The sequence below is a fragment of the Equus caballus genome, chromosome X (genome assembly GCF_041296265.1).
Source record: "Equus caballus isolate H_3958 breed thoroughbred chromosome X, TB-T2T, whole genome shotgun sequence".
Lineage (NCBI taxonomy): Eukaryota > Metazoa > Chordata > Mammalia > Perissodactyla > Equidae > Equus > Equus caballus.
Window position 1 is genome coordinate 107631461 of NC_091715.1, and position 22023 is coordinate 107653483.

At 42.0% G+C, this 22023-nt stretch overlaps 1 pseudogene; it reads left to right on the forward strand.

The window, feature by feature from the left end:
• The first annotated feature begins 16879 nt into the window (after positions 1–16879).
• On the forward strand, positions 16880–19309 carry LOC100059830 (glyceraldehyde-3-phosphate dehydrogenase-like; annotated as a pseudogene).
• The last annotated feature ends 2714 nt before the right edge of the window (positions 19310–22023 follow it).

Here is a 22023-nt window from a genome sequence, read left to right on the forward strand (position 1 = left end):
GACCTCTTTTAAAATGCCCAAACTCGCAGTAAAGGATTACCAAAACAGTTGAACACTAGTCTATGTGATCTTCTTTGCTCCTAGCAGCAATGAGGAGGGCCTAGGGTAGAGACTGCAAGATGGAGAGAAGAGAGAAAGGAAAGAAACAGCATTTTCGTGCCTGGTCCCCACACCCAACCTAGGTACTTCATGTGGTCGTTGCTTGATAATGGGCCATGGACTTGAAATCAGCGAAAGGCAGAAAGGGGAAGGCAAGGATTGTTTGTCCTTAATGCCTCTCTCCCCTCAGTGACAACTTAAGTCCCAAAAGAATGGTCCTGGAGGCTCCCAAGGCTTTTCAGAAATTGAGAATAGGGGTTTACTGAGTGGGACACAGACTTGGCACTCTTTAACATAACAGGGGTGCCGCAAACCTGGACACTGCAGCTATGCCTGCAACATAGGAAAAAGTCCCCACCACACACAGAACCTAATAGTGGACTTTCAAGTGCTGTGGCAGACCAGTGTGAGAACAATTTATAAGTGGAGAGGACTGTCTGGTTATTCTAAAGTCACACCACAAAAGTGAGCACATGCCTCTCAGTTTGGCTCCGGTGATTCTCCAACCTGTACTTTTTTCCTCTTACTTGCTAATCTGCCTGTCCAACACACGGGGGCCCAAATTTGAGCTCATAATTTGCTTCAGAGCCAAAGATTGCTGTCCCACCCACTTCAGTTGTTCCTCCTCATGATGTTAGTGGAGTGAAAAGCCAGTAGGGCTGTACATAATGAAGAAAAGGGAAAGGAGAAGTAGTTACTTAGGGACAAGGAAAGAAAAAAGGAGTCAGGAAGTTGCTAATTATGGGCTAAGGAGCTGTTGGGTCCAAAACACATACACATATACACAGATTCATAAAAGGAAGAAACACAACCTGGGTCACCTAAATATGAATGAAATCAAGGCCAAAGAATTTAAGGTATTGTTGAAAATGGAGAAGTCATGCTTAAGGTGGTCTTCTCAGCCTAATTTGAGATCATGAACTATGGACAGCACAGTGATATACACTCATTCTTGCAGGTATGACATATCTCTCCTTCATACACAGATTCTCACTCAATATATGTATAGATATAGCTGCATACCAAGACTTCTGCACTCACAGAAACACAGAGAGAGATACACATCACCAAACACCAAAATACACATCTATATACCCAGGTAAGTACATGGATACAAGGTCAAAAATGGATACCTGGAAAATATAAACATGCAGGTACACACAAGAATCTACATCTACAGATAAGCTATCTACGTAAATTGCAATAGCTACCATTTATCGGGAGTCTACTATATGCCCAGCATTTTACATATGTTGCCTCATTAATCCTCACAAACACTCCTCTGAGAGGGATATCATTAATCTCATTTTACAAATGTGAAACTAAGAGGAGATAGTAACTTGCCAAGGGTCATGCAGCTAGTATGGCTTTAGTAGAGCAGGAATTCAAAACCAGGCCAGGCTTCCTGAAAAGCTATAAATCTCCAACACCCTTATGCTGCAGCCTCTCATGACAGCTCAGAGACATCCATAAATAGGTGCACGTCCATTTATAAGGGCTCATGCTCCCTGGCCAAGAGAATTTTAAAATGTGATTAGCATTGTGCAGGATCTGTTATCATCTTAATCATTTGTTTGAACTAAACAATCTGGAATTCCTTTGGGTCATTAGTACCCGTCAGTAAATTATAATGTGTTTAAATTACCTCTAAAGTATTTAAATTTAAACACACTTGTACCTTGGAGCAGGGCCAGCCAATATTTTTAAATAATAACACTATAATTAAAGCTTAGGGTAAGCTTAGGATCTCATTCAAGTTAACAAAAGATTACTCTTCACAGCAGAATTGAAAACAAGATTCTAATTAATTAATGTGCTAATTGTTCTACCTTTTAGCAACCAGCGTGGCAATTTCATTTGAGAAAAAGCTGCACAAATATGCACACAAAAACCCCAGGTGATACCCTGGCTGCGTGCAATGCCTAGGGAACTGTCTCATTTCCATGTGCTGTGCTGGGCAACTGTGGGGCACCCTGTGATGTTAGACATGGGCCTAGAGTTTGGCCCATGTAAATTCTACTGGGAATTCACACCCTCAAGTGTTGGAGACCTTTTACTATGTCCAAGAGAGGGAAACCAGCTGCCCTGATTTGCCCAAGACACTCCAGTTTACTCCTGTTGACTTGATTCAGCAAAGAGCACTCTAAAGAGTGTCTACTTGCCTAGAGACCCTACTTCAGATCATTCATGGAACCGTGAATCTTTCTAACCGGAAGGAGACAGGATGGAGAAGAAAGAGATAAGGAAGAGATATAGAATAATTACTTTTTCCTTGGGTCTCCTACTAGCATTGGTGTTTGGCTCACACTATGGATTTCCTGTCACTGCTCCCTAGTTTGCACAATAATGACCACATACAGTTCCAGTTACTAGGAGCCTCCTCCCTCCCGCCGACACAGCCAAATTGTAGTGTTTCCTGAGAACTAAGGCCTTTTCTTTCTGCGTGGTGCATACAGATTTTAGAACCTTGTAACATTAGCGATGGTGCTAAGGAATGGGCCTGGGTAGAGCCTTCAAAAAACAGTTCCTCAGCACTTCACAGTTTTATATGGCCTGGAATTGGAAGATTACAGCCCAAGGTAATATACAGACTCTACAGAAGAAAGAAAGAATTTGGATAAAATTCCCAACAAAGTATTCAGAGGAAGAAGTGTACTCTGTTCAGAAGATTGGAAACACTAAACAAAAACACATGGGGCGTGTCATAGGGAGCAATCCTGCCCGAACAAGCAAGGGGTTGACTGCTCTGCTGGACGTTTTTCAAGTCTAACTTCTAAGGATTTTTCTCCTGAAGAGACTGAAAGGAGAACAATAGGGGTCAACTGCAAAACATAGAGCCAGCAAAAGCAAATCTTTTCTCGTGGGATCTGTGAAAGATAGTGAGAAACAGTGACACCTTAAACCCCTACAACAACTTTCTTTTGAAAAGCTCCCTCATGGCTTTAACATTTTTTATCGAATTCTCTTGACATTTGTATAATGTAGGCGTAGAGAAATAGAGGGACTTGCCCTAGGTCTCACAAGCCCGTCGCAGAGCCAGAATCAGAAATTATCTTTCCTGACTACAAGCCTGAAGAATTTTAACTATTTAATTAAACTCTGTGCCTATGGTAAGATTACATTATTAGGGGCTCAATAAAAGGACTCCTGGGCTTGCCAAGGTTTGAATCCTGGCTCTAACACTTACCAGCTGTGTGACCTTGGGTAAGACATGTTACCTCTCTGTGTCTCAGTTTCTTCAATTATAAAATAGAATAATAATAGTGCCTCTTTCAGAAAGTTGTTGGGAGGATTATATATTACATATAAAACCCTCAGAGCAAAGCTTGACACACAGCAAGTGCTCAATAAATGTTAGCTGTTATTTACAAAACAATTTTGGGAAACCATTTGGGGGTCCTTTACAAAGCAAGTCATCAGATAGCCACACAGCTAAATAAATCTCATAATATCCATTGAACGATCAACCCATGTTTGGGGTAGCCAAAGAAGTGGATCAAACTAACCATGTGACAGTTAACTTGGTGATTGGTCCCTGCGATACAATCGTATTTTAGGCAGTTCTGTTGAACCATAGGTTTCTGAGCTCTTTAAGCACCAAGAAAGGCATCTCCTAACAGGGTTTGTTGCAAGTTCCTTTCTAGAGACTTAAACAGGCAGGGAGTCTTCTTTAAAAGATTTTTGGGGACCCAGGAATGAAACTTACCCGGAGCTAAATTGTAGGGGGAAAAAAATCAAAACATGCTGGCAGGAACATGATGTGGCTGAGTTTTCCTCCTGGGGATTTTTTTAATATATGGCATTTTTCACTCAATTCTAATGCTACAACCATGGTCCATTGTTTCAATCAAATGTCCTTCCAGCCTTAACATTAGCTTCCTGAACTTAGAATTTTGATACAAGCTGTAGTGCCAAATATCTACACTCTAGGGTCAGTACCATTCTACCTGTCATAAAGTGCCCTTGTCTGTACTGGCCAAGGCAGAAGAGAAGGCAGCCAGCAACAGTGTCTACAAGGTGAATTGTGCGGGAAAGTGTGTCTAAAGTGGAGATACAGTGTACATTTTGCAACATGCTAAACCTTTGCCAAGATGGCTGCCCTTTGATCAGATTGGTTTTGTTACAGTAACGTTAAGCCCTAACATTCCTTGAGGTGTGAGAAAGCTGTTACTTTGGCACTGAAGTTTTCTTCTCCACGGTCCTTCTAGCTCTAACATTTAATGTTCTGAACCTGGGCTGTCCTTGTAGTTCTGATACTACACAGAATGCCAAATATCTTCATTTCACAGCCAACAAAACCATAGACGCTCGTCTGTTTTGGCCCAAACAAAAGAAGCAGAGTCAAGAGAAGTGTGTCTAAAGCAGAGCTACAGCGTTCATTTTGTAATAGCCTAAAGTGCTGCCAAGATGGTCATCCTTTGTTCAAGTTGGTTGTGTTCATATGGAATCAAGCCCCGGCATTCCACGAGGCGTGAGAGATCTGCTTCTCTAACACTAAGGTTTATTCTCCACTTTCCCGCGACAGAGCTGGATGTATATCGTTTTGTAGGCAAACCACAGTTGGCTAAAAAACAAACACTGATTTAATGTTCCCTTTCTTTCCCACTTCCATATGGAAAGAGCCATGCAGTCTCTAAAAAAGGTTTCTCTGTCATCCAGGCAGGATATGAACTCAGTTGTTGCTCCTCCAGGTCACTAGATGAACATCTACCAAGCCTGCAGGTATGCAATTCAGGTAGAACACTCAGAACTCCCTGCAGTGACCCTTGGCCACTCTTTTTTTCCACTCCCTGATATCTCTTTCCCAAGGAGCAGGTTGGAGAGGCAGGACAGTATGTAAGTGCTACTCTCTCTCTCCTCCCCAATCCTTGCCACCCCCAGAGACCCCAGGACTGCAGGCTTTGGGCTGTGTGGGCCCATCGTACAGATGCAGTGGGTGGTGTGCTGGAGTTTGCTTGCACCAGTTCTTAAAGGCCAATTGTGTTCATCCTTTCCAATTCCACATTGAGTGACATTGTGCTCTTAGCTTGCAATCAACCATGGTGGGAGTATTTTCACCATGGAAATTGGCAAGCACTATAGATCAGAGCTTTTTCCTCCCACAGAGCCAGTTGTTAAACATTTACCAGCACATCACCGGACAGGATAAACTGCCATTGTGTCAGATACAGCTCCCTTGTATGCTCAGGTGAGGTGGGACCCTTTCAGCTCTTGGCAAACATTAAGAGACTTTTACCAGCTGAAGAGCTCCACCGGACTAGGATTAGACTATTTTGGTTTGATTTCTCACTTTAGACCTATTTGCTGTAGCAGTCCTAACAACATATCCCCAAGGGGCACTGTATTACCCAGCCTTCTCACACATAAGAGGTCTCAGCCCATCAGAGAGGAATTTGGGGCCCAAGATGCTGGACACTGCTGTAAAGAGCAAATTCAAAGGAAGGTAAATGGTAGGAAACTGAATACAATGAAGGGAGCAGTAACTAGCCTGCTTTCAAGTTTCCGACCATCATTTTGGGGAGTGAGATCGATTCCATTATCAAAGAAAGAAGGGGATTGTACACAAAGCCAGGAACCAATTTGAACTTTAATGACCAAAACAGAGAGAATTGACTTAAAGCCAATTTATAGAACCAATGAAATGGATGGAAGTTGAAACAATACAAACACAGAACAAACAGGCTTTAGGCCACGTGTAAATCTAGGCAAATACAAAACACATGGTACAGTCTCAGAGCACAGCCATTGCCTTCTGCCTTTCCCTCCGCCATACCTCTTCCCTTAAAGTTGGCCGGTCACATCTTGTTAGTACTGGAACAAGAGACAGGTATCTATTGATACTCTGCCTATGTTAGATTCCAAAGGCGAAGACAACCCCCTCCTTTGTCTTTCAAGAATAAGATCAACATCCAGTTCTATCTCTGGCACTCCCATAGAATCATCAAGTCTGAGTGCTAAAAGAATATTGGTTAGTAGCAGATCTGGACCAAAAGCTCAGGACTAATGTGTTACTATAAAGCACAAGTCAAGTGTTTCTTAAGAGTTCCCTCTTGTAAATGTCCCTGTAAAGATGGGGTATGTTCTTGTTAAGTTGGGAAGACCCTGATCTTCTCGTTATTGGTCCTAGTTTTGCTATTGTAGCTCAAAGTCTACAGCTTTTCTTCCAGATCACAGAATTATTTACAAATTTAACTCACATGCAGTCCAGAAATCTTGGCTTTTAAAAGTTATTGATAGCAAATGCTTGACACAAGAGCATCTGCAAACCAGCTGAAATTCAATCATGTGTAGGGGGAAAAGCATGGCTGGGGGAGCTTTGCTGCATTCATATTTGAAGAAGTTTTTACCTCCTGGTGGTACTTTCTCTGTCCTCAGAAACAATATTGGCTCAAAATTACTGAGTACTTGGGTTAGAGTTTACCTCTGGACTGTAGAATTCTGTTACTGGGGACTTCCTCTTTACTCTTCTATCATTTCCAAGTTGCCAAGGTGGTTCCAGTGACCACCTTGAGGTAGCAAATCTCTTTGTACAGAATACCAATGTGTCTGCAGAAAGTTCCTCTAAGGACATTTAGGTTCAGTCCAACTCTTTTGACTCACGCAATCTCTTTTTAAACCAACTCATTGTGGTGCCCCTTTTCAGTAGTTAGCTGGCCACTGCTATCCTTGGGATTCTTTGAATCTTGAAGATTTTCCTGAGTTTCAACATCACAGAGCCAACTTGCAGATAGCAATTCTGCTGCTGTAAGGGAAGAGGAAAGGGGATAAAGGGCGATAGACGACTATGTGCTGACAAGCTATAGACAGCCTGCAGCCTGGGGAATGATACTCTTTCCACAAGGATTGGAGCAAAGTGGAGTCCTGGATCTGCTGGAGGAGAAAGAACTAGCGTTTGTTGAAAGTATTCCATGTGATAGGGAAGTTAACTTGGAGTCTTCCCAAAAATTCCATGCAGTGCAGGAAAACTGAAGCTAATAGAGGTCAAGATACTCAGGTAGTAAGTAGCAGAACCCGAGTGAGACTCCCGGTCTGTTGGATTTCAAAGCCCATGATCTTTCCATAAGACCAGTCTGCCTCCATTAAAGGGAGGAAGGAACTTCTGAGCTGAGTCCTGACTCTTCTCACATGCCCTCCTTGAAGACAGGGATCTCCTCCGCCATATTTATAGACTCATCTGCTCAAGTCTGAGTTTGGCAGCTGCCAGCCCAGAAAGGGCATCAAAGGCAGTGGGAGGTGGAGGTAGGCCCTCCAGGTTCAGAACTTATGGTGAACCTCTTGGCCTTGCTTTGGAGCATTCCCACCTGCTGACCCTTTACCTAGGCCACATGAGTAGCACCTCACAGACCTGGCTGTCTTCACTATACCTCCTCAACGCAAATACCATTTGCCTCAGAAAAAAGTTCTAATTATTTGGACAACAGAAAGGGCAGTCAGGTCTTGTGCAACTTCTTGCTAATGCCTGTGGAAAGAGAAGTAAACAGAAAACCATTTCATCTGCCTTTGGATTTCTTTGCAAGAGCACCAGATCTTACCATTCACTCATACAACCTACAAATAATGAGCCCCAACTAGGTGCTAATTATTGTGTGAGGCCCTAGGAATATGAAGACAAATGGCATACTCCTTTTCTTAAGGAGCTCCTAGCTCTTAGTAAAACTGCAAGCTCTGAGAGGCAGGCTGGTGTGATGACTAACGGCATGGACCCTAGAATCCAACTGCCAGGCTTAAGTCCTGACTCCACCACTTACTATTTGTGTAACCTTGGGCAGGTGACTTAACTTTTTTGTTCCTCAGTTTCCTCATCTCTCAAATAATGGTTGGGAAAATTAGTTAGCCAATGTAAAGCACTTATAACAATGCCTGGCAATTGTAAATCCTCAATAAACACTTATTATCATTACTTCTACAGGCCAAAGTGAATTCTTCCAAAGCCTCCCTATCAGAACGAGTGTATTCAGTGAATGAGGTAATTTCAGCTTTTTAGAAAATCATTCTCAATATGTGGACAGAAATGGAAGCTAGGGGTGGGTGGTGATGGGGTGGTGATCTTCAAATGAGGGGAGAATGAATCTCTTTATCCAGTTTATTTTGAGAATGTGTGCCAATTAAAAGCACGTAGTATTATTGACATTTTATAAACAATTAATTACCCTAACAGCCTGAGATATGTGGAGAATTTCCTTAAAACAACACAGCTGTGGGCCTTGATTTTTCCATCCGTGGGGTGAGAGAGTTGTAGTGAGTTGATTACTGAAGACCCCTCAGGCTCTGACACTCAACACTTCTCCTATTCTCAGTGTTCAATTGTTATTCCCAGAGAAATAAAATGTGAATAAAATCTTGAAAGGTTTTTTGGAAAAGTTCCTGTTGTGATACTGAGTTTTAGCTACAGAAGAAAACTCTGATTTAGCGACCATTGGCCACGGATCAACATATATGACTTTATTATAATTGTATACCAGGATCATATACAGTCATGTAAAGATTTAGAGAAAAAGTAGATCATCTCGTCCAGGGTTTCTCAACCTTGACACTATTGACATTTTAGGCCGGATTATTCTTTGCTTGGAGGGGGAGTCTGTCTTGTGCATTGTAGGATTTTCAGCAGCATCCCTGGCCTCTGCCCACTAGATGCCAGTGGCAAGCCCACCACCCCCTCGCAGTTGTGACAACCAAAAACGTCTCCAGACATTGCCAAATGCCCCCTGGAGATAGGATTGCCAGACTTAGAAAATGTATTTTATTTGGCAACACTACCCGGGGAGCGGGGCAAAGTCACCTCCAGCTGAGAACCATCGAAGTTCTAGCTCCTTGCTACTCAAAGTTCAGTGTGGGCATCACTTTGGAAACTTGTTAGAAAAGCAGAATTTCAGGCCTCAACCCAGACCTACTGAATCAGAAAAGGAAGGCATTTTAACAACTTGCCCAGGTGATCTACACGCATATTAAAGTTTGAGAAGTCCTGATTTAGTCTTAACCCTGTGTGTGTGTGTGTGTGTGTGTGTGTGTGTGTGTGTGTGTGTATCAGACTTACTGGTAATGCTTTAAAAAGGATAGATGCCCACCATGGTGTATTCCAATTCAGTAGGTCTGAGATAAGATCCCAGAGTCAGTATTTTCAATTCTCACTGCTGTTTCTGCCCAGTGAGTCTGAGATGCAGCAAGGTTTAGGAAATGCTAATCTAGTTAGTCCAACCCCTTCATTTTACAAATGAAGCTGAGGCCCAAATGAGGCAAGTGACCTGCTCAGATCACAAAGACTCAGTTGACGAACCATGGTTAAGCACCAGAATTAGACCCCAGGCCCACTGACTTCTCATCTAGTATTCCTCTTACTTTCCACTGCTTCTTCCGCTGTTGTTAAAGTTGTCTGCCAGAAGTTGTCTCCTCCTAAGAGGAGATGAAGGAAGCAGAAGTATTGCAAAATCTCTCACAACTCCAGAAATGTTAGGAGTTGCTGGCTTTGAAGATAGATCGCATCCTGGGTAAGAATGCTGATTCTCGTCTCTATTGTCAGCTATAGGGAGGCCTGCAATTATAAGCAGGCTGACCTAAGGGAAATTCACGTGTCAACTCAGTTCAGCAGAGAATATTGCAGGCAAAAGAGCAAGAGGCTAATCCAGGTGCATTTTGAAATGAAATGAGCAAGCAGAGAACACTTTAAACAGTATGGCAATGAGCCTGTATTCTACTTTATATCAATTGAAGCACTGAAGCGCCACATGACTGGTCAGTGCCACCAGCAGTGCACCATCCCCGAGATGACAGCCCTCTACATCCCTAGAGATAGAGGCATACTTTCTGGGTAGGGTATATGAGCTTGGTGCCAGTTGCCCCAGGAGCCAACAGTCATCTCAGAAGAGTTTAGGGAACACCTCACTTCCCAGATTGCGTTAGAATACTCTGGGATGAAGCAGTTTCTGGCCGAGGTTTGGGGCTCCCGGAAGTCATTGAAATTGGTGGGAAAAAAAAATAACAACAACACTGTGTTCTTGACCCAAGGCTAGGGCTGGAGAATTTACTGCTTCCAGAAATCAGCTCAAATTCCGATATCTTCATACTCCAGAAAGAATGCAACATTCACCTCTTAGAAGAAGAAATCTGGAAAGGGCAAGGCACGAAGCAATCTTTGCAGGCTGCCCAGCCCACCTCAACCCACATAGCCCAGGGCAGAGGCAGATGGAAAAATTAATGTGTTCATTTGACAACCCCTCCCCCCAAAGGCTAGACCCGGTAATTCATTTTTTCTGGTCCCCGAAATTACTCATTAGCAAGTGTGAAGAGTGCCCAAGGGACACTGCTGGATCGAATTTACCTTTATAGTTAAAATGATTTGTTAGGATTTATGGTAATTTCTTTAACGCCAGTAGATTATCGGGTTGTCTTAGAAAAAAGAACAAAGCTCACTTCCAACAGCTTATGTTTGCCAATTTCCCCACCTGGAATTAATCAACGAGTGGTGCAATGTTTTGAGCACCTACTACATGCCCGTGCTCTGCTGGGCATGATAGAAAACATAGGATAAAAAAGATAGGATCTCATCCTCGTTCTCAAAGACTTACAAATTCTATACATGTGGAACAAGGGCAGTTACACTTTAAGCTGCAGGCATTCAGAGTTCAAAACAGGAAGGGAGTTACCTGAGAAGAAAGGCTTCATGAAAGAGATAGAACTGGAGTGAGACTGCCTGGGAGGGCATGCCTTTATGCCTTCCCAAATCACAAACCATTTCTAAAGCAAGAAGTAATCTATATGAGATCATTGGCTGAAAATATGAAGTCCAATCAGCTATTTAGGATTTACATAGCTCTTTTCAAATATTATGACATTCATCCATTCAACAAATATTTATTGGCCCATATTATGTGCCAGGCATTGTTCCAGGAGCTGAAGATGTACCAATAAACAAGGCAGGACAGTCCTTGCCCTCAGGAAGAGTCCATTCTAATTGGAGAAAGAGACAATAAGCATATATTTAAATAATTATAAAGGAGGAAGAGGGTAGAGAGTGACAGAGGGTTTGTTTTTATACAGGGAGAGCCAGGAAAGTCCTCTCTGAGGAGGTGACATCTGAGCTGAGACCTTACTGAAATGAGGGAGGGACCAAGTGGATATCTGGAGGGAGAATAGTATAGACTTGTTTCTCTGGTCAATCTTGCCTTGCATGGGCCTTGGGAAGCCTTTGCAACATCCTGCTCCCAAGCTATGCCTGTTGCCACTCAAGATGACAGATTCCATCTGCTCTTCTTATTCGGTGCACCTGCTTCTGGGCTAAAAAAGAAAAATGTCCCATCATTCCTTTGAGATGATGGATTCTAGTAACCAACAAGCATCTGGAAATTTTGGTGGTAGTTGGGTGATCATTTTAACTAATTTTAACTTTAAAGTAATGCTAGAAGATGTAAACAGCTTAGTTTTGACCCAGGCAGTTTCATAACCACTAGATTATCTATTTCTGCCAATCATTAAAAAATCAGAACTAAAACTATTTTAGACAGTATTATTAATCAAACTATATTATTAGTTTGACAATTCCTTTTATGAAAAAGACTGGAAAATGTTTCCTAAACTTAAACTCAAAAAAGTCTTCTAACTTCTGTTTTGATCTTGATAGTTTATTTTTAAGAGTACATTATATCAACTTTACTCTGTAAGTCTTGTGAAGGCTTCAGACCAAAAGTAATAAAATTCTGAACCGACCTAACTGCCTTCCCCTCCACCTCTCTAATTCCTTTCCATGCCAAATCCTCATAATTCCATGAATCCTGCTCAACCAGCCTCATATAAGGTTTGCCTCCTTGATAGATTATTCCAGAATGGAGATCCCATCTTATACTTTGTTTGTACCCCTCTACGGTACCTACCACAGTGTTTTGCCCCCAGGTATTTTATAAATACTTGTTTGCTGATCAACTAAATGTAAGCACTAATTAAAGTAAACCTGGAGAGAAGTAACAGTGCTGTAGAAACTGTCATTCCAAGTTCTTTATTAGGAAATTCACGGTTGGTGATGAGCTCTCTGATAACTGGAGTTCTAGAGACAAGGGGTATGACTGACTCTCTCAACAAGGGCGGCTTCCTGGTCAGACACTGAGTCATTGTATGGTAGGTAATCTATCTGCCTAGGAAACCAAGTCATCTCTTACATGCACAGGTCACTGGAGGGAATTCAACTTTCTCTCCTTCTGGGAAATGCAGAGCCACTTGTCTGGGAAATGGAATGATCATTCCAATAACATATCTTTAACACAGGATTCACTGCATACCTGGCTCTTTGGAGCAGTGTCTAGGAAGACTTGAGCATTTCAAATAGAACTATTAATCATGAATGGAGAAAAATTTTCACTTAGATTAGGCTCGTGGAAGAAGGTAGGGAGGCTGATGGACAGATACAGGAGACGTTTTGAAAGAACAGATTAGGTAACTGATAGGTTATGGAGATAAGGCAGATGTTAACTAATATGTTACTAATATGGGGCCTGGGAGAATAATGACTTCTTCCTTTACCTTAAGCACTGCCATCGGTGGTCAATCTTAAAGCAAAAAGGCCAGCAGAGCATTCATCTCTTCTCACGTTACAACCATCGCCTCCAATATTGGCCTCCAAGAAAGCCGCATTTAATGACTCCTCTTTCATCCTTCTGTTTATTTGTTTGAAAGTTAAGCTTGTTTAGTTATCATTGATTTGTAGTGGGGCTGTCAGGTGTGATTTATCAGTAGCTTGTTCATGGTGACCTTTAAAATACAACCGTGCCATTGCAGCCATGCCATTTTCTCAGTAGCAGAGAAATGATTCAATTGACATTGTCATGCTCTTTTACAACTTACTAAATATATGGGGTGTTGGGCCCTTTCTATTTGATTCTCTTTCATTAGAATTTGATAACATATTAGCTAGATATTGATTAACACTTAGCCTTGAAAGCTAATTTCAACATTTTAGTTATTCAAAGTATCCTTAACCATTTCTCCAACAGGGCCATAGTCAATGAAATGAGCATGATTATTGGAACATTTGACAAGTTGTTATTTGCAAGAATGGTTTTAATCTTTCAGGCTGGTCTGCTTTGTTCTGAAAGGCTACTGCTTTTTTTTTTTTCTGAGGAAGATTAGTCCTGAGCTAACTACTGCCATTCCTCCTCTTTTTGCTGAGGAAGACTGGCCCTGAGCTAACATCTGTGCCCATCTTCCTCTACTTTATATGCAGGATGCTTACCACAGCATGGCTTGCCAAGGGGTGCCATGTCTGCACCCGGGATCCGAACCCGCGAACTCCGGGCTGCCAAGAAGTAGAATGTGTAAACTTAACCACTGCGCCACCCGGCCAGCCCAGGCTACTGCTTCTTGAATGAGCAATCTAACTTAGTAATGTGATTTCCTTTTCTGGTTTTTGCTTTTGAAACTATGTTAACATTTTTTTTCTTAGGAGTGATACAGTTTTTCTTCTGTACAAGAAGTATTTTCTTAAAGAGTATCTTGAAAAACAGCTCAATGAAGGGCCCACTGAGGCTCAACTAGTGGACCAGAAGAATGCCATTGGTTCATGGTGCCTCCCAGCAGGCATATTCTTCATCTTGAGTGGATTCAAATTAGAATTTTCCAAAGAAACTTCTGACATGGTTCCAGATATATAGGATCATTTGGGGAGAAGTAATTAAATTGGTGCCACTTTTACAGAGAGCAAGTTGGTGAAATGTGATATTATTTTTCACCTATCATACTGGCAAAAATTTTAAAGATTGATGGAAGCCAGTGATGGTAAAGGTGTGAGATAATAGGCACTCTTATCCTCCATTGATGGCGGTGTTTCCTACCTTTAGATAGCAATTTGGCAATATGATTGAAATTTGTAAATGCATGTAGTGTTTGATCTAGCAACTCATTTTCTGACACTTAGACTAAAAATATACTTGTACAATTTGGCCAAGATATGTGTACAACTGTATTGACTGTGGAATTATTAGTTTATTTAAAAAAACCCAGAAACAACTTAGTTTCCATTAACCAATCAAATAAGTGATAACATATCTATAATATAGAATACCATGCTACTGTTACAAATAGTAGAGTAAATCTGTTTGATTGCTTTGAAACATCCCCAAGCTGTTTGAAAAAAGCAAGTTACAATATGGTCTGTGTATTAGTCAGGGTTTTCCAGGCAAACAGAACCAATAGGAGATAGATAGATAGATAGATAGATAGATAGATAGATAGATAGATAAACAGGATGGATAGATGATAGACAGATACACAGATAGATACACACACACATAGAAAATGATATTCATTATAAGGAATTGGCTCAGGTGATTATGGAGGCTGAGAAGTTCCAAGATCTGCAGCCATCAAGCTAAAGACCCAGGAGAGCCAATAATGTAAGTTCCATCCAAAAGCTGGCAAGCTTGAGACCCAAGCAGAGCCGATGTTTCACTTTGAATCCAAAGGAAGGAAAAGACCAATGTTCCAAATTAAACATTCAGGCAACAAGAGTTCCCTCTTATTTGCAGGAGGATCAGCTGTTTTGTTCTATTTAAGCCTTCAACTGATAGAGTGATGCCCACCCACGTTAGTGAAGGCTATCTGCTTTACTCAATCTACCCATTCAAATGTTAGTCTCATCCAAAAACATCCTCACAGACACACCCAGAATAATGTTTAACTAAATGTTTAAATCATGTTTAACTAAATATCTGGGAATCCTGTGACCCACATAAATTGACATTACAGTATGTATGGTATAATCTCATTTTTCTAAAAAAAGATTAAATAAAAAGACAACTATATACATAGACAGAAGAAACTATTAACAGCATCACCTCTGAGGAGAGGGCCACAGATTTGGGGTATGGATTGTGTACTTCTTTCACTGTATATTCTTTACAGTTTTCTTTTTAAAATCATGGTCTTGGATTTCTTTATTGCTTTTATAATTTTAAAAATGAGTTGATAATAAGGTAGAAGGTAGTATGGAAGTCCCTCTAGCTCAGGTCCATGGGAATGATTGTAAGGCACAGGGCCTGGGGCAGGTGGGGAGGAGGAGAAAAATCCATGCAAAAGTCCTGGCTGTTGACAGATTGAAAGGGTAGCACAAATTTCCCCTTGCCTTTCCTTATCGCCTCTTTCGAATATCTTCTGTCTGTTGTGTACCCATTGCCTCTCCTGCCTGATGGTTTAGAGCCTGTAAATGCAAAAACCCTTGACCTCCACTCATGGATCTCTTCTTGCAGCGCATTTGGGCTTCAACTCTTTACTTCCTCTCTCTTTCTCTTGCCTTAAGGATCCCAAATGAGAGCACAGCCCACCTAATTTTCACTCTGGAAAGAGTTTATACATGAATTAATCAGTAAATGCTACTAACTGGTAATTACTTCATTTAGTTTATTCAACAAATATGTAACATGTACTGAGTATCTACTTGGCATGCATTATGAAAATATGCATTTCTACCCAGAAGTGGTGGGTTGGGATTAGGAAAAGCTTACTGGAGGAGATGTGGAAGTTGGGGCAGGAGCAACCTCTGTCAAGATTTGGAGATGTAAAATTGCATGACCTTTAAGAAAACCTGTATATTGTTTGCTATGGCTGGAAGATGGATATGAAGAGCACACACAGTGAGAAACGAGGCTAGAGAGACAGATGGGAGGTATCTGTGGGACCACTCTTTATCACGTGAAATTGTCTTTCTCCTTGCAGAGTGTTTGGTATTCCTATCTCCTCCCCACCAAATGCCAGAGGTACCCGTCTCAGTTATTATAATAATCTAAAACACTCCACTACACACACACCTTTCTAAACACTCCTAAAGGAGTACCCTCCCCATCTTGGTTGAGAACCACTGTGGCTTGATCAAGGATGACCTTTTATGCTCTGCTAATGAGTTCGGACTTCCTCCTGTAGGGCCTGAGCTTCTCAAACTACAATAGGAAATGGTGTGCAACAAGACACTTCAATTCCCAAGATAAACATGACTAATCTTCTTGAAGCATTCATTTTATCCAAATACTTTTTTAAATTATGGAAATATGGCAATACATAATTTTATATTAAAATAAACACAGATATAATATGGAGTAGAATGCTAAATGCCTGTGAATTCTTAAGGTAAAAGAAGAGAATGTTTCTACTTTCCCTGGGCTGCTTCTAACTATACTCCAAACTCCTGGGGATATTTCAGTCAGAAAGTTAGAGAAACGATGGAAATTATGCCAATGAAGTGTTTGAACCAAGAAAAAAGCATGATCAGATTTGCATTTTGGAAAGATCACTTTATCTGCTATTGGAGAATGCATTGGAAGAGGGTGAGTCATGCAGACAGGCCAGTTGGGAGTAATAATGATAAAAGTCTACACTATGGAGAGGAGGGATGGAGATGAGAGATATTTAAGAATCAGAATTGACATAGCACAGTGAATGAGTAGTTGTGGAGAATGAAAGAAAGGGAGTTATTGATGATGCTAATCATGTTTCTGGCTTGAGCAGCTAGTGAATAATAAGATAGAGAAGTTAAAGGATTTGCAGAGTTGGAGAAAGAAAGGGAAAGGTTAATTCAAGTTTTTTAACATGTTGGGTTTGAGTTGACTATAGATTTCCAATGGGTATGTCTAGCAGGCAATAGTAAATATGCACTTCTAACTCAGGGTAGAAATCTGGGCTGGTAATCTAGCTTTTGAAATTGCAATTAGGTTGGTGGTCATTGAAGCCATATGTGTGGATGAGTTAACCCAAGGAAAGTGAGTAGAATGACAAAAGAAGAGTTCTGAGAAGAGAATTCTGGGAAACAATGACGTTCAAAGGTTTGGTTGAGGAGGAGGAGCCTGAAAAGGAGGCTGAGAAAGAGTAATCCTAAAGGTAGGGAGGAAAAGAGAAAGAATACTGCCATGGAAGTCAAGAAAGAAGGAAGATTTAAATATAAGGGAGTGGCCAACAGTATCAAATGGCACAGGAAATAAAGTCAAGTAGTGACTGAGATGTGTAAATTGAACTTCACAATTAAGAGAGGACCTTTAAGTAGGGTCAGCTAGATTGCAACGGATTAGGAGTTCCCACCGCTGTGAGATAATGAAATGCACTAGGATGATAGCTGCTTTTTTGAGGGGTTTTTGTTTGTTTCCTTTTTTGCTGTTATTAGCATAAGTCTTGACCATCTTTAATTATTTTATTTATTGCAGAGTCAGGTTCTCCCCAGAGCCTAAGTCACAGGCTGGTGATGAGTTAGGTGCTCACAGAAGTGCCGTAACACATCCAGCGGCCCTGAGTATCCTTGAAGAGCTGGTGCACACCCCTCAGCACCAGAGAGGTCACCCAGGAGTTATGCCTCTGCCCAGGGAGCAGCGAGGAAAAGTGGACGGAGAGGTTAAATGACTTCCTCTAGGGAAATCTCACCCTAAGTTAGGGGCTCACCCAAAGTCACCTGTCAGGTCTGGGATTACACCGTGGGCTCTTCCATCTCTGCCTGCTGCTCTGAGTTGAGCCTTCTCCTTGGTCAATCCCGGCATGCACTGGCCTGAGGAATGCGGCCTAGAGAAGCAGACAGGGTGGGGAAGCAGGGACGAGAAAAAGAAAAAGAAGAAGAAGTCTTGGCCATCTTTAAATACTGAGGGGAAGGAACCAGGAGACTAGAAACAATTAAAGGTAGATTTGAGAAAGAGGAAAATTAATGAAGATCTCAGAGCATATGTGAAGGGGCAAGACGCAGATCACAAGTAGAAGGGAAGAAGACAAGGATGGGTCTAGATGTAGATATATTTGTCATCTGTCAAGGCAGAAAGTTTAGGTTACTTCCGCTCCCAAATGGCCTCTATTATCTTGGTGAAAGGGGAAGCAAAGCAACCTGCTGTAAGAGTAAGGTGTAGGTGGAATGGAGGATTCTGAGGAGAGCAGTTAAAGTTTGAAATAGTCATTAAAGGGATGGGGAAAGTTACTGACTGGGGCAATATGGAGGGATTTCTGGGTAGTGTTGTGATTCTATCTGCTGAAGACCAAACTTTTAAAGGAACCTTGGTTTGTTTGTGCGATTATGTCTTTCTGAGCTGAGCAACTTGGACATAAGAAGGAGAGATATCATGGCCTCAAATACAGCTTTGTTCAATGAATAAAACTTGGTGACTGCTAGGTAGCAATGAAGTCTCATAGCCCAACCTGCTATCTGACCATTAAAAATGAAATGGTTCACTGTCTGCTCCTCTGTGCTTAGCACATAGCTGCACCAGTTTTGGCAGTGCCAGCTACATTTCAGAGACATGATAGTGAAGATTAGAATAAGCAAATTTGGCTATATTGGACACCTGGCCTGCAGGCTGGTTTTATCTGTAATGAAGTGGATATCGTCACCATTTATGACCACCCTAGCTACATCATCTGCATGTATGATTCTACCTATGAAAAATTCAACAGCACCGTCAAGGTTGAAAAGGAAAGCTTGCCAATGATAGGAATCCCATCTCTATCTTCTAGTGGTGAGATATTACTAACATCAAATGGAATGATTCTGGTGTTGAATATGCTGTGGAGTCCACTAGTGTCTTCCCTCTCTTGGAGAAGGTGGGAGCTTACTAGAGAGTTGGAGGCTCATCATCTCTTCCCCTTCTGCAGATGTCCCCACGTTTGTGATGGAAGGGAATCATAAGAGCTTTGATCACTACCTCAACATTATCAGCATTGCCTCCTGCACCACGAACTGCTTGGCACCCTGCTCAAGGTTACTTATCCATGACAACTTTGGGGTCATGGAGACACTCAGTATCACTGTTCACATCACTTCCACCCTGAAAAATGTGGATGGCCCCTCTGGAAAACCATGGCATATTGGTGATGGTGCCACTCAGATCATCATCCCTGCAAACACTGACACCATCAAGGCTGTGGGCAAGGTCATTCCTGAGCTGAATGAGAATCTCATTGGCATAATCTTCTGTGTCTCTACCTGCAACATATCTGTCATGGATCTGACATGAATTCTGGAGAAAGTGGACAAATATGGTGACATCAAGGTGTTAAGTAAGGCATTGAAGGACTCCTTGAAGGACATCCTGGCCTACACAGAGTACCAGATTGTCTTCTGTGAGCTTAACAGTGACACCTATCCCTTTATCTTTGATGCTTGGGCCAGTATTGTCCTCAAGACCATGTTGTCAAACTCACTTACTGGTATGACAACAAATTTGGCTACAGGAACCACATAGTAGAATGCATGGTTCACCATGGTTTCTAATGAATAACAGTCCTAAATTGGTACTCCCAACAATAGCACAAGAGGAAGAGAGAGGCCCTCAGTTCTGGGGAGTCCTACCTGAAATCTACCTCTCAAAACATTGGGAATCTTCACTCTAAACATGATTCCCATCCCATGTCCTCTAGAAGAAGGACACCAGCAACATAGTAGCCTATACTCAGCAGGGGAAAATATGAGGCGGTTTGCTATGAGCAAAACTTTGAAGCCAACTGCCAGCCAGAGTATGAGGCTTTGCAAATAATAGCTTTAGTGCAGGTACCATTTGGACATGGAGTAGAAATGGACCCTAGCTCATGGTCTCTAGGAATGGCTGTTAAGGCCCTGTGGAATATACTGAGACACTTTCCCCTTCCCTTCTTTGTGTCATTCTATGCTGTATTTTTTTCCTCTGCTGACCTACTCATATGGGTTAAAGCTAGCTGTCTATGTCTCTTTAGCCACTAGCACCCTTGCATCTGTGACACCATCATGAGTGTCACCTTTTAACCCAGGAGATCATAATATATGTCACAAGGTGCAAAGCCTAGTTATTCCAACCCACTTGATAGAGGTAATTGGCCCATTCAAGCAGAGGGAGGATATTTCCCATGTGGGCTCTCTGTGTGATAGAAAAGGCTCTTTTGTGTGTGTGTGTAGAGGCAGGGGGCTTCCTGTGGGCTCCAAGGATGGTCTTGAGGTCTGGGAACCCTCAGGCCGTATTTCTGTCCATGGTTTTATTTGTACATACATTAAGAATAGATCATTAGTATGACCTTAAAAATGCTGTTCCTCTGCCCCTCACCAGGCATTGGCTCTGTGGGAGGTCTATAGCCAAGCATAGAAACTCTTTCCCAAGATGGAGTTTAGGGGACCTGGTGAGTGTAAAACGGGAGCCCAAAGAAACGTGCATCTCACATAAAAGTTTTGGTGTTAGTCGCCATGGCCATGTGCTCTGTAGGTCATGAAGAAGATTCTTAAGTTCTCAAATAGCTCCCCCTTGAATTATGCCACCAAGCTCTATTCTTTTGGGTTAAGCATGTGTCTGTCTGTCTCTTTCTTCTCTGTCTCTCTCTCTCTCTCTGTTGGGGAAATGCTCTTTAAAAATACATAACTAGAACAAGAAGGGAGTAAGAGAGAGTGCTAGAAGCTTGGAAGAGAGTTGGAAAATGTAAGTTTGGGCTGATGAGGTCAAAACTACCACCGCTGGAAAGGGCTGGCTCAGAGCTTGTTTGCCTGCTTACTCTCTGTACTCAGTGTGAGGGCTTAAGCCAGGAAGCATAGGTCAAACCCAAGTAGGGATAGAACCACAAGTGTCCTCATACTTGTCTCTTCAGGATGAAGCTGGATATTTGTTGAGCAGGAAGCAGCTTGGTACATAAAAAGAAGCAATTTGGGACTCCTCTTAGGGAAGAAGACACAATCTGGGTAAGCCATGAGCTTATACTGACCTAAACCTCCAGTATCTTTGGGCTTTTAGCAGTGTGAAATAAGGGAGCTCCTGAGAGGGGAGTGATGAAAGGGAGCAGAGATCATATGCTGTTAATTAGAAAAGAAGGAATGAGAAGAATGCCATGCTTTAACTTAAGCTCTCCTTATAGGTTGATGACAAGCCACATGTAAAGTTTAAGATGGGTATTTTCGAACTCATCCTTCTGTCCCACCAGAGCAGCTTCAGCTGTGTGGTAAGAGGCAGATGTGGCAAAAGAACAGGATGTCTCAGGCTTTGAGTTTCAAAGGGCCAAATGGAAGTAGAGATCTTGTCCTTTTGTCTTTCGAACACTGAAGATTGAAGGGTTTGTGACTCTCTGGGGCTGTATTTCTCAGCCTGAGTAGGGACCCTGTTTTTTCAGGTGTGACTATAGGAGGGGAAAAAAGAGAAATCAGGTTGGGTAGGCCCTGTGAGGGGAGAATATGGGATTTCTCAGGTACAATGGCAGAGATAAGTCACCATTCCAGGGTCTGCCAAGAATCCTTGGGTATTTCACTGAAATTTCCACTCAAGACTCCCAGATGGGACAATCTTCAAGTCTCCAAGCAGACAGACAAGGTGTCCTCCCTGGACTGAAGGTTGCTAGATACCTAGATTTCCTCTGGATAGAAGGAAGAGGGAAGACGCTTGACTGGGTATGCCTTTGCCTGAGGAGAATATAAGGAATTTTAATGACTTCCTGTGTAAAGTCTTAAGGGGCCTTAGGTAGCCAGTATAAACAGGAGGCATTTCAGTTGATTGGATTTATGTTTCTGAAATCAGGAAACAGGCCAACATGGGCCTGTTTAGCTCCGTTTCATGGGATTGGAAGTTGGAATGTGAGGAGATGCGGCCTCAGATTTCATCCTATAATCAGCAGCCACTCTGTCTCTTTGGCTTTTGTCTCAGCTACTTAAAAAATATATATGCATAAGTTGCCTCCATTCTCGGGGAGTTTGGGAGCTGAAAGAGAGTCTGACTTCTATGAATGGAATGACTAAGTCACAAAGGGTTCTCCTTCAAGCCTGGAACAATATTTCTATAAGGCACAGGGATTGGACCGTATGGTGTTGAACATCCATTTCAGAAGATCCCTTGTTTAAGAAGTATAAAGGGCATCCAGGAGCTTCTGTTCTCCATTTGCTGGCCAAGTCTCTACAGTCTAGACCACTTTATCTCACACTCATTTTTACCTTGTCTTGTGCAAAGAACTTGACACTTAAGCTTAGCCCTTGATTCCAGCTTG